A 13,317-nucleotide genomic window follows, 5' to 3' on the forward strand; every position below is an offset into this window, starting at 1 on the left:
TGTTCTGCACTCACAGAAAGCATCAAGAACTGCTAAGCCACTCTAGATGTGACGGCATCCACACCTTCCCACGGGGCCATCTAAGCCTTACTGAGACTCGCCAGGCTCACAGTTTCAACTTCCTGTTGAACATCAACTTCCTTCTTACGTCTCTTACACCATGGCTCCCAGAAGAGCTGCCATGGAGCTACTACCAGCCAACTAGAGGGAAATGAACACCGTCTTGAATTGTCTTCAACTGTGCTTTTGAGGAAGGCTCAGTCCATTCACTTGTCTGTGGTCCTCTACCTCAATCCTTCAGAGATGCACTAATAGTTTATATCTCCTGTATCATTTAACATTCATGACAAATCTCCTCAGGCAGGCATTTTCACCTCAATTTTACAGAAAACCAAGGCTATCATCCTCACTTCAGAACCTCTGCTTTTTCCAGTGGGGTGGGGTGCTTTTTTTCCAAAATATGAAAATTTGATGTTTGTTAAAAAATCTTTTAACAGTGCAACTCCTACACCTAATTAGCACTCCTTTTGGGGTTTGGAGTTTTTATTTTTTTATGTTTGGGGTGCCATATGACAAGTCCAAAGATGTTTTGGAAAGCCAGAAGTTGGAAGCTTTTTTACAGAAGAAATACTATATTCAGAATTATAATAACTTAGCAGTGAAACTCTAAAGGAGAGTGGCAGAAGGTTTGCACATCAATGCCAGCTGTTAGGACCTACTGACTCACACACACTCTTCCAGATGGTCTTCTAAGAGTCCTAGTAGATGAGAGTTTATTGCACATGGTACTTTTCTAAATAAGTCTAAGATCTTATGTGTGTAAGATGCAGACCAATAAAAGAAAAGAAAGAGAATTGAAGCTTTTCAAAAAATCCTGAGTGTATAAATTTTTCTTCACCTTGTATTTAGTGAGTCAGGTATGGGGGCCACCATTTGAGTTCAAATGATTTCCAATTTGGGTCCCTGTCTTTTGTTTCTCTTCAATCTCTTCTCTTAATCATGTTTTTTCAGTAAGCATCCAGATCATCAAGGGTACTTCTTCAAGTATGGATGTAATGATTGTCAAGTGCAAATAAAGTTGAACAAATAATTTGAATTGTTGGTTAGTGCATTCTACTCTGTAGATGAACACGGTTCTTTCTAATATTGCTCAATGCAAACTATATGAAGATAAGAAGTAACACTAAAAGTTAACAAAACAAGCCAGGGCAAAAGATTAAACATGAGACGATGCTGATAAACATGAAAGTATGAGTTTTATTAATTCCTATTAGAAAAAAATAAAGCTTAGCAGTGCCATAACTGAGATTTATTTTTAATGACATTTAAAAATTATTATTAGCAGTCATATATTAAAACAGCTAAGAGTTTTATCATCCTTGTCATTGCTAAATTTTACTGCAAATAACTGTACTGTATATCAGGTATGAATTTTTTTTTTCTGTTTCCAATTGATGCAAATTAACCTATTTCTTTGGCTCTATTAGGGTTCTGCTTAGTCTATTGAGTTGGTCCAGTTCACTGATTGGTTAAGAGAGCTCTTTAAGCAGTGGATCCAGCTTCTCCTAACATAGACACCAACTGACTATTTTCTAGCTCTACCTGGTTATGTAGATACAACTTTGTTCTTCAGTTGAATTTGGCAGCTATGGAATTTGGGGCTCTATATAAAGTCATCCAAATTGGCAGCTCTAACCACATAGTTGGGACTAATATTACAGTGAACAAATATGCTCAGGGCAAAATGAGTCAGACAGAATTGCTGGAATCGCTACAATTTTTCAGAAATATACTCATCTTTCCCCAAATTTAAAAACTGGTCCTTAAGAAACCCATTGTTTACAATTAGTCTTATAGAATCTTAAATATTTATTTTCCTTATATTTCTGTATATCCCTTGTGGGGCCAAGACACACACACACACCCCTGTTCTCAGTCATTAATTTCATTCAACTCACTGTCAAATCTACTACTCTTTTTGCTTTGCTCTCCACCTCCTTGTAGAAAGAAAACACCAAAAACCACCCTCCAATCCTTTCCCTCCATGAAAGAAGTGGTTTTTGAGAAAAGTAAATAAAGCAACAAGGACTGAGGAGACTCGCTGTGTTGATGTTGGAATGAGAGTGTGACAGTGGATTAAGTGCATGTTATTCAACTCTGAGGATGCATTGAAGTTAACCATGTCAATCAGACTGTTTGTATAGCCAGCCCTAATCAGGAAACAGAGCCTAGACAAACCACATTTAGCCAAACTGCTCAATTCTGCTGCTTTCTTTAGATATTGTAACTTTTTATGAGGTCTTCATAGGAATGTTGTTCAGTGGGTTTGTTTTCAGCGTATCAATCAGATCTTTTTTATAAGTAACAGTATGAATTCTAATTTATATAACTGATGTTCTCACACACACAGGTATTTTTCTTGTAGACAGCTGCTCAGATGTTTCCAGATGCATCTAAGATCAGATCTAATTATAGGCAACGACATCAAACTGGAACCAGTCAGTCTTCTGTGGGTCCAGGGGAGCATTCTGCTGTGGACTGGGAATCATGGCTGGTGGAGACCTGATTTTCAGTTCAGGCTACTGAGTTCAGGCAACTCTGCATTGTCACAGCCAGCGTTCTGCCGCAGGGTGCATTACATCAGAATAGAGGAAGTCTGAGAGTTCCCATTACTTCAGTACCATTATACACATGTGCAGTTACCGTAGAACTCTATGGACCACCAGGAGAGACGGTGGTGCTTGGCACACATGTCGGGACATGTGGACTTCTGGGCTCTCTCTGTAGGACTGATTTGTTCTGTAACTGACAGAATTATTCATTACTGTTTTGATCATCAATAGTTAATTCTCATTTTGGATCAGGGGTATATGTTGTCAAAATAGAAAAATTAAGTGTTAAGTCAGTGGTTACAAGATATCAAACAAGCAATTCCTTTCTTTTTTTTTGAGACAGAGTCTCACTTTGTTGCCCTCGGTAGAGTGCTGTGGCGTCATAGTTCACAGCAGCCTCAGACTCCTGGGTTTAAACCATTCTTTTGCCTCAGCCTCCCGAGTATCTGGGACTACAGGTGCCTGCTAACACTTGGCTATTTTTAGAGACAGGGTGTAGAGCTCTTGCTCAGCCTAGTCTTGAACCTGTGACCTCAGGCAATCCACCTGCCTTGGCCTCCCAAGTGCTGGGATTATAGGTGTGAGCCATTGTGTCTGGCTCAAACCAGCAATTCCATTAAACAAATAAAAACAAAAGTGATAGTTGCATATATTCCTGGTTGACTATTTCCACTGGTTATTTTGTGGCCACATAGGCCCAGCTGGAGTGGACAGGCCAGGGATCTCAATCTCAGTTGCTTAAGGGGTAAAGAATGTAAGTAAATGACATAGGTGGAGGTCAACTATGCCCTATCTGAAAGGACGCTCTACTCAGTTGTGGCAATGATGGCCATCTGCAGGAATTTGGGTCTATTATGGCCAGATCTTTTGATTTTAAAAGGGAATATCCATGTCTTACATATAATACCCTTCTCCCAAGCTATGCTATATGATTTCTACTCATCCTTTAAAACTTTGGTTAAAGGATTCTCTGGGAAAGATTTCTTAACTCTTGTAGTGAGAATAAATTACTCTATATACACTTATGGACTCATGGCATGTTGTGCAAACCTCCAGTATTGATTGCACTCTACTAATGACGTAGTAATTACATATTTAGTGACAGTCTCCACTCTCCAGAGCTACAATGGGCTCCTCAAGGGCAGGCTCCATGTAGCTCCTCACAAAGTGCAGTGCTTGACCCTATGTGGGTGCCATGTAATGTTGAATGATTGAAGAGGATTATGGAGGCAAGATCTGAGTGAAAAACTCTTAGGTTCTTTGAGTTGCTTTGGTGATTTGGCAAATAATGGGAGCAATGAACAATTAGGGGCAGGCCTGACAGAGCTTGTCAGTAGCATTCCTTACCAACTTCTTGAATGCCCTTGCTATTTTTCTGTTCTACCTACTGTGTCCTTTTCTCCAACCAACATCTCAAACTTAAACCCCACTCCCCTTGGCAAGCTATACCTTATTAGATACCATATAAGACTCTGAGTTTTTAAGGGTAGGATATCGCTGCATTGGCCTTTGAACCCTGAGAGTCTAGTGACTAGAACCAAAAAGGATCCATTTGCCTAAAACCACCACTCTTATGAGTGTACAACTGAATAAATGGTTCATAATTCATCAGCTGCTGGGGCAGCTAAAGGAGAGTGAGCCCATCAGGGGCTGTGATACTGGGGAGCTGGTGAGAAAAAAATTGGCCACAGAGTGTGGGGGGAGTGGAAGAGCCTTAGGTCTGAACAGTTTTCATCTCATAATTTCCTTGGAGGCCAGGCTTAATGGGGAGAAGAGCCTGACTCTCTAAACAAAATCACAGCTAATGCTTTTATTGGCTATTTAATTTTATAATTAGACTTTAGTTTTATAGAATATCTTTCTTTAACTATAAGTTGTAAGATACAAGCCACCTTATTACTCTACTTTAGTCACTTTCCCTGGGAGATGGGATCAACAACACCTTTCACTTAGCCATTTGGAAACTCACTTGGAGATCTCTGGTGTGGAAGGGACAGCAGGACCCGCTGATGACCATGCTCCCTACGTGGGCTGTAATTTGATGATGTGGCTGTGATATTTTGCTTCAGAGCTGAGTTAATGCAACATAGAACATGTTTTCCTCTAAGGCAAAGCAGCTTGTTTGTGTGTAGCAGACTCTGCTCATTCCTTAGCGGGAATCACAAACAGATATTTCTCAAGCCACATCACCCCTATTATGAAAAACATTAGATTTTCATCTTGGGTGGGGAAAGAAAAAAATAGCCTGCAGCCACAGAGCATAACAAAATGTCAATTTCTGGTGCTTGTGTGATGAGTTGGTATTACTCACTGCTACTAAGAGTAGGAATTACATTATAATATTGTTCCCTTTGCGCCTTAAGACAGAATCCTCTGAGTAAAAGGAAGGTGACTTAATGGTCTGATATATTCGGTCTGCCTGGGCATTCATAGTTTTTAAGTACCAATAACAGAAATTTAATTAAGGTCTAGCAATAAAATAATAACATTGCAACAGTAGTTATAACAATAGAGATAGAGTTTGTTTCCTCCTGATTTGCTGTAGATACAAATGCATTTCTAAGAGACTTAGGAAATGTGTGTCAATATGAAGTTTTGGACACTTTTGCCAGACACATTCCTGTGAACTTGAATTTGTATGTGCTTTGACATAGGACAAAACTAGGGACTCAGTAACAGTTCTAGTAACAGAATGGGCAGCTAAGAATTAAACACCTGCATAACTGAATAGAGCTCCATGTTTGTTTGTTGCCATTAATTTTTTTACAATATTTTCTTTTCCAAGAGTTCCTTTCTTTATTCTCCCACCAGCCTTGTGAATGCGGTAGACACTGAGGAGCTCACTGTCTTTCATACTCAGAGCAATTAAACCACCAAAACATCAAGTGACTTGTTCCAGGTTAACCAGGGAGTTATGACCAAACCAGGAAAAGAATCCTGATTGGTACCCATACTCCTGGCTGGCAATGGATGTTGTTGAAAGTTACAAGCACAGAAGGAGAAGAACCTTTTAAACAGTACATTTCCATTTGGAGTGGTCCAGGAACACTGTTGCCTGGATTCCAAGGAATAGAAAGATGATGGGCTCCTGTGTAAGAAGCAAAGTCCTGTGTTTTCCCATTCAGTGAAGACTATGCTGGTGTATTAACAATTCAAGGCTGCTGAATAACCTTAGGTTCATCATGAGATCAACCTCCAGGAGACTGAGAGTGAGCATCAGTTTGGAGAGACAAAGACAGAAGAAAACAGGTCTTTTACCCCACCTCTGTCCTGAAGTGAACACCTGCTAGGGCAACTCAGCCATCTGGGGAAAAACTATGAATGCCCTCACTGAGGCCAAATTATCTTGTGTTATGGTCCAGTTGGCTTCCCTTGTGTTCCTAAGAGAATCATTGACCTCCATTAGATAAATAAACCATTGTTGTCCCTCCAGTTTTGTGATGTTACCTATTAGAGAAGCAGCTTAGTTCAAATCACCATCTGTTACATAAAGTATCTGCTATTTCACTTTTGATTTAAGGTTCTTGTTTGAAACTGCTGTTTTTGTTTTTTTTTTTAAATTCATGACATCTCTCTTGTGATTGGCAGTTATGTGACCTCCATTCCCGTTTCTCTGGTAGACTACTGCTGCCCAGAGCCTCCCCAGGTGAATTTCATCAATGCCGTGTAGCCTGTAGTTCAAGTCAACCATTCCAACAAGAACTCTAAATCTGGTAAAAATCAATTTCAGGTGGTAAGTGAGAGATGGAAGTGTTTTTTAGTGTATATAAATTTCAAGGTTAACATATCTAAAAGGTAATATTGGCTTCTTCCTACAAGCTCCTGGATGAACTTGGGCAATTTGTTGGTTAGATTCCATCTGTTTCGCTGGACCCTCCTCACTCTTGTGACCTTTTAAGGTCAAATTTTGAACTTGTTTTCATCTCTTGTTTAGCCTACCCTCCTCTAAATCAATGCCTTTCATATTGGACTCTGTGAAATGCCAAGGTGTCCAAGAACCATTGTTTGTAGGGTTTGAAAGTTTTGTATAATAATTTTTAATTTTTTGTTGATATTTTAATATTAATTAGAAAAATTACAGTAGGTAGTGGACATTTATTGCTGATTGTCTGGCACATCCAGTCCCGTTAGTCTTGGTAACAGTAGTACTGACTTCCTTTAGAAACTAATTCTTTCTCTTTCCTCAGGCACATAGCTTGGGTGAGGTTAAACCCACTCCCATGGCTCCTAGCATTAGCTCTGATGGCAGTCAGTGCCTCCCATGCCACTGGCCTCATGCTACCCGGTCAGAGCCGATGGGGAATGTTTGCTCGGGATTCTTTCAGTTATGACCTAGTTTGAGTTAGGTTTGCTTTTATTTGCAACTGAAAAAAATCCTGACAGGTCCATAGATCACTTGGATGAATTTAGTGTCCTTGTTTGTGTTTGTGTCTCTGTTTCCAGTTTCTTTTGTGCCAAATAGCACTACTTTAATTATCTTGAGCTAATAAGAAAATAATAGAGGCCGATTCATATGTAAATGATGCACATTTTATAAATGAGAGTTTTGCAGTAATCCAATAGAGAGAAGTGAGTCATCAAATGGCATCTACTCTTTTAAGCCAGCAGAACCTGAAAAAACTCATACCATAGGTACAGATGCCAGGTTCAGACTGCAAACAGTGATGAATTTTAAGCAACATACCACCATTCATCTCACTAAATTAAGATTACTAATTAAAAATGCATTGGCTTGTGGCTTTGTTTGTATTTAGCATAAAAATTTTATTTGTTCAGGAATTATAAGCATATGGGCTTTGATATCTATACGTTTAAGGTCATACAGATTTGGGACATTAAAATAAAATTAAGTTAGCACCAGTGGATCAAGGAGAAAGGTGTTTTTTCTTTACAGGGAATCTGTTCATTTCTTGAGTTTTAGAAGTGTTGCAATAAATGGTAAAAGGTGTATTTATGTTTAAAAGGACAGACTATGATACTGGATAAACATCCTCCTGTCTGGAACATTTATGAATTGTACCAAACTATATAAAAATCTATGTCTAAAATTCTAGCCCTTAAAAAGGAGCTTCTCTCTTCCAAAGGGAACTAAATATTTTGCAAGCATAGCTGCTCTCATTTTCAACTCACCCGTGTGTGAGTTCATTCAGCAAACTCTTGGAACAGATGTGAACATGAGCTTTAGCTCAGCAAGTTCAGTTCCACTGGTTAAAGGTGGAGCTCATTTGCTCCAAGGTCTTTTGTAAAATTTATTTCTAGAGAAAATCCTAGCACCATCAGGAGTTGGTGAGGGTAATCTGGGTTTATGTAGGGTAGTGGAATATGGGGGTGACTACTCTTTTTTCTGTGAGAGGGCCCTCAGCGACTGACCTCAACTGGGTGGATTCCTAGATCTCAACATGCCCTACAATTTGGAAGTCACCAGTTGTTCCATGAAACAGACCAAGCTATGATTTTGTGTCCCTTACCCTGTGTCAGGCAGGGAGCAACCTCCTTCTAGAAGGAGTGTACATTAGTGGCAGTCTATTTTATCCTGTTGCAAGAACAAATTCAGGTCAATTTGGGTCAGCTCAACAAATACTTTCCAAGTTCCTATCACATGCCCTGCACCGGCATTGTGCTGTATACTTGGGGGACATGGGGATATCAAAATGCAGTCCTTTCTTTCAAGAAGTCTATGATATGGACAGAATGCAGATTTCAATGCAACAGGATAAGACAACGGCAGGCATAATCACAGAACACTCTGGAAACCCATTTTCCCACCATCTCTCAATTCATAGGAAAAAAGGAAGACAAAACTAATTATTTGCACTGTCTTACATATACACAAACACACACACATAGTTGTTAGCCTAAATATTTTGGCTTTAGAACTGATAGTATTGGCATCACCTTAGGTAGATTTGGGTAATCTTGGATTTAGCTAGCACTATGTTAAAGATGGAGATTTGACTATGCTATACAATACGTGAAGACTGCTGCTGATTTTTATTCTCTTATTTTAAAGTTGTCAGTAAAGTTTTGGGCCAATTAAACTTTGCTGTTTAAGAAAACATATTTGGTCATACAACGACAGCTTTTATTTCCACACTTACGTACAATGAAAAGTACTCTTTCTTGCGAACAGAGCTATAGTGCCATTTTCCTCATAGTACCCTAGCAGATTGAAACCAGAGTTTGTTTTGAGTATTCACTAGCCTCCAGCCTTTTTATGTTCATTAATTCTGGGTACATTTTAAGTTGTTTCTTCAAATACTAAAACTCTCAGGCCAAAGTATAACAGAAATAACACGGGGAATAGGTGGCTGTCCTAGCTGGAACCATTTGGAGGGGAGGAGGGCTGGGAAGGGTGTGGACAGGCTGTAGTTGAGCAGTTGACAAATCAATGAGGACAGTTTTTAAGCCACTGTACTTCGTCTTCCCCTGTTATCCCCTCCCCCAGCATCATAAAGAGAGTGTTGTAGTTTCACAGCTGAGTTTTTCTCCATTTTGCTTGGCTTCACAATTTGGGCCAATATATCTGGGCTGTCAAAAACCACATCCTCTTTATTTTAAGTTTTTCCATTTTTACCTTTCACTTCCTCACCAGCTAGAGCCCTTTTTGTGCTAATTCTATTGATTCCTTCCTTTTCTTATTTGGAAAAAAGCACCTTAAAAGTCATTCCATGTAATGCAGATAGCATATGTCTAGGGAGACGTTTCTATAAAATTGAGAATTTTGAATACATTGGTAAGGGATATTTTTCTTCAAATTTCTTCTTGGGTCTTATCTAATGTCACATTAAAAGTTGGCTGGATACTAAATTTATTGAGAGGTCTAGAAAAAGTGTAATTTAATCTAATAAAGATTTAATTATGCTGAGAAATAATGAGGTCTAAAGATCTCGGTGGAGCACTCGCTGGGTTAACTTGCTCTTGCGATATATTTCTTAGCATGGGCATAAAGGATCATGCAGGACCCTCTCTATGTGCATTCATCTTTGGAATAAAAGACTCTTGGGGGAGGGGTGTTTGCATAAATATTGCTTAAAGGTGATTATGAAAAAATAGATCTATATTTGTATAGTATTTTGAGAGGGGTCTTGAAAATGACACTCTCTAAGCGAATAGTCTTAGAAGAGCAGATAATTTTGACTTGGTTAAATTATTCATCGATTCCTCCACCCTTTATTGAATACACCACTGGGGATTCAGAGCAGCGGAGCCTAAGGCAGTCTCTGCTGGCTTTGCTCAATATTCTTAGTTCAAAGTTTCAAAAATATAGCTGCTAATAGATACTATGTAAAAAAATGAGAGAAGGAGAGGATGGTGTAGGGAAAACCCACAGTCAGGTGTTAGGAAAATACTGCTTACTTAATACTCCTCTGGAAAACGTAGTTATTAGTTAAAGGACCTGAGATCTTTTCTTATAAAATAAGTGCTTTCACTTAGAGGTTTTAGTTCTTATAAGACCATAAATATCTTCTTTATTTTCAGTGAAATATCTCTACATTTCATGAAACATAACATGTCATCTGGGTTGTTTTCATTGTCTAAGATGGTTAACGGAAATGTCATAGTGTCACAAAGACAAAGCCTGTCACAGAACAGTGATTCTCAATGTGTGATGTATTTGTGATAAGATGATAAGTCTTGTAAGTCAGGGTTTTTCCACTGCTGTGCTAACAGGGATGGCCAGGACAGACCTTGCTTCCTGTCCAGAGGTGGAATGGCCACCCGGCCCCTCATCTCTTTGGCTGGACCCTTACTACCTCCTTGCTTTCCCTATCAGGTTTAGGGATAGTCCTTGTCACAGGAGTCATCTCCCTTCTTGCTTATCTGTTCTATCTATACAGGATCATAATCAGGAGATGTAGTGTGTTCACCCTTTCCACTCTGTAAGAGGGCTCACCATGGTATTTGGACAACTTTTTTCATCTCTGGCTTCTCAGCCTACTCCCAGAATACTGATTTTGAGGTATGAAAAATATATATATTTTTCACATGAACTGTTTGAAATACTTACTATAAGACATTCTAGAGATAATAATTCCTTTAATTTTTATACAAGCATATCTCATTCTATTGAATTTCACTTTATTGTGCTTCACAGATACTGTGTTTTTTACAAATTGAAGATGGCGGCAACCTGTATTAAGCAAGGCTATGAGCACCATTTTTCCTAGTGGCATGTGCTCACTTCGTGTCTCTGTGTCAGCATTTTTCAGCAGTGTTTTAAAATTAAGATATTGTACTTTTATAAGGCATAATCTTGTTGCACACTTACTAGACTGCAGCATAGTATAAACACAATTTTTACATGCACTGGAAAACCAACCAATTTGTGCTGGCTTTATGGCGATGTTTTCTTTATTGCAGTGTCTGGACTGAACCCACAACATCTCTGAAGTATACCTGTTTTCTTTTCCAAGTATTTTCACATACATTATTTTATTTGATCCCAATTCAATTCTTGAGCCATAGCCAAATGAGAATCATTAACACTAGAAAGATGGAGAGACATTTAGAAAATAATGAGCATTCAAAACTGGAAAGCATAACTCCCAAGTTCAATGCCTTTTCTGTGATATTAGAGTTTGTCAAAAGGTATAGATGTTAGGGAGGGCATGGACATGGCTGTCAATGCTATTGAGTCATGAGGAGAAAATATTAGAAAGGTTTAGCTTCTTTTTTCAATACTTGCAAATATTAAAAGAGAAAGTGTCAGTTTGATTCTGGTTCTTAACATATCTCTAATACATCTTCCCTTTCAACAAATGCAGAGCAGGACTCAGATAAGTGTATTGATTTCATTGCACAGTTACCTTCTCTTTGTGGTTAGGCAAAGCTTTTTTAATTAAAAAGTGTACTTTTTTATTGACCAGATAATATGTACAAATGGTACACATTCAACAGGTGCAAAAAGGCATACCTTGTGTTTTAGCCACCTAGATTTTCTACAAAGATAACGATGGTCAGTAGTTTCATATTGGTATTTCTGAGGATATATTAGGTTCATGGTATGTCTAACATGTATTTAGATGCGTGTGGATTTATGTAGAGATTTTTATAATAGAAATGATAGTATATGAGTCCTGCTGTTAATACACATTGCTTTTTTTTCCTATTAAATAATTATCTGGGAGTCCTGGATATAGCAAAACTTTGAAGGTGCTTCTTAGAAGACAGAGCAACTATTTACAACATGTCTCTCTCCTATTGCCTGTAAGTAGAAACAAAATGGGACATTTTGCTCCAAAAATAAAACTTGAATAATTAAATGAGGTCTAATCATGTGGCTTTTACCTCCACAATTTTTTTCTTTTGCTATTTGTGTTGGCTTTTCCCCTACATTCTCCTTTGAACTAAAGAAGGAACAGACTCTTATTTACACGAAAGAGGAGATGTGTGAGAAGGGAATAGTGTTAATGAACATTTTTGTCCCCTAATGGTTTAGAGGAGCTGGGAGCATGAATCAAACTAAGGAAAGGATAAAATGGTTTTTCCTAATAGCTTTCTCTCTGAAAAGCTAAGGTAGAGTTAACAAAAAGGTGCCAATAGTCTGATTTGCTGAGGTCCATGAAACCCAGTCCACAAATTGCAGCCGCTGAGGAAAACTATTCTCAAGCCATAAGCGGTTAACCTGATACATCCTTTGGCTTCCTCCCACCCTTCCTAGGTTTGGATGGGACATAAACTTTTATTAAACAACTTATATACCAATTTCTATGAACTTTGTATATTTAGCCTCAAATAGGCAATTTTTCAGAGGGTCAAATATATAAGCTTAACTGTTATCTAGGCTGGTTGACTCAGCTCTTTGGTGGATGTGGCCAAGGTTAGGATTTAAATTATTCTGGGGAACAGAGGAAGGAACAGCTGGTCACTTGCCCCAGATGATGTCATGGTTCTCAGCTAGTCCTTTGTGGGGTACAGGAGGTTTTTCCCCTAGGCATTAGAGGTGAAAACATGTGGTGTACTGGACAGACTCCATACCATCTGTGGGAGGAAGACTCCAACCACCTGAAAGCACACATAATTAATTCACTTGCTAGACATCTCCCAAAAGTTCCAAGATATTCTGCTAATTCTGAAGAATGTTCTGAGAGTGTAATATAATAACAATAATGTTGGCTATTATTATTACATCTTCATTTTATATAGACCAGGAAGCTAAAGCTCAAAGAGACTAAGTTTGACAGTGTTTATAGAAATACTGGGCAAATCCTAATTCAAACCAGGGTCCTTTGTAAAAATTTAAATAGATTTAGGGGTACAAGTAGTTTTTCATTATGTGGTTGAATTGTATAATTGGAGAAATCTAGGCTTTTAATATGCCAATTACCTGAATAGTGACTCAATAGGTAATTTTTCATCCTACAGCCTCCTCCCAGCCTCCCTGTTTTAAGTCTCCTATGGCTATTGAGTCACTCCGTATGACCAAGCACATCCATTGCTTAGCTCCCACTGTAAGTGACAAGTGGTGCTTGGTGCTTTGTTCCTGGGCTACTGCACTTATAATAATGACTCCAGTTCCTGCAAAAGATATTATTTCATTTTTTGATGACTGAATGGTATACATACGCCACATCTTCTTTATTCAGTCTTTGGTTGGTGGGCACTTAAGTAGGCTCTATATCTTTGCAATTGTGAATTGTGCTGTGATAAACATTCAAGTGCAGTTGTGGTTTTTTATAAAATGATTTTTTTCCCTTTGGATCAA

This window comes from Otolemur garnettii, unplaced genomic scaffold (genome assembly GCF_000181295.1).
Source record: "Otolemur garnettii isolate 467f Iridium unplaced genomic scaffold, OtoGar3 scaffold00006, whole genome shotgun sequence".
Classification (NCBI taxonomy): domain Eukaryota; kingdom Metazoa; phylum Chordata; class Mammalia; order Primates; family Galagidae; genus Otolemur; species Otolemur garnettii.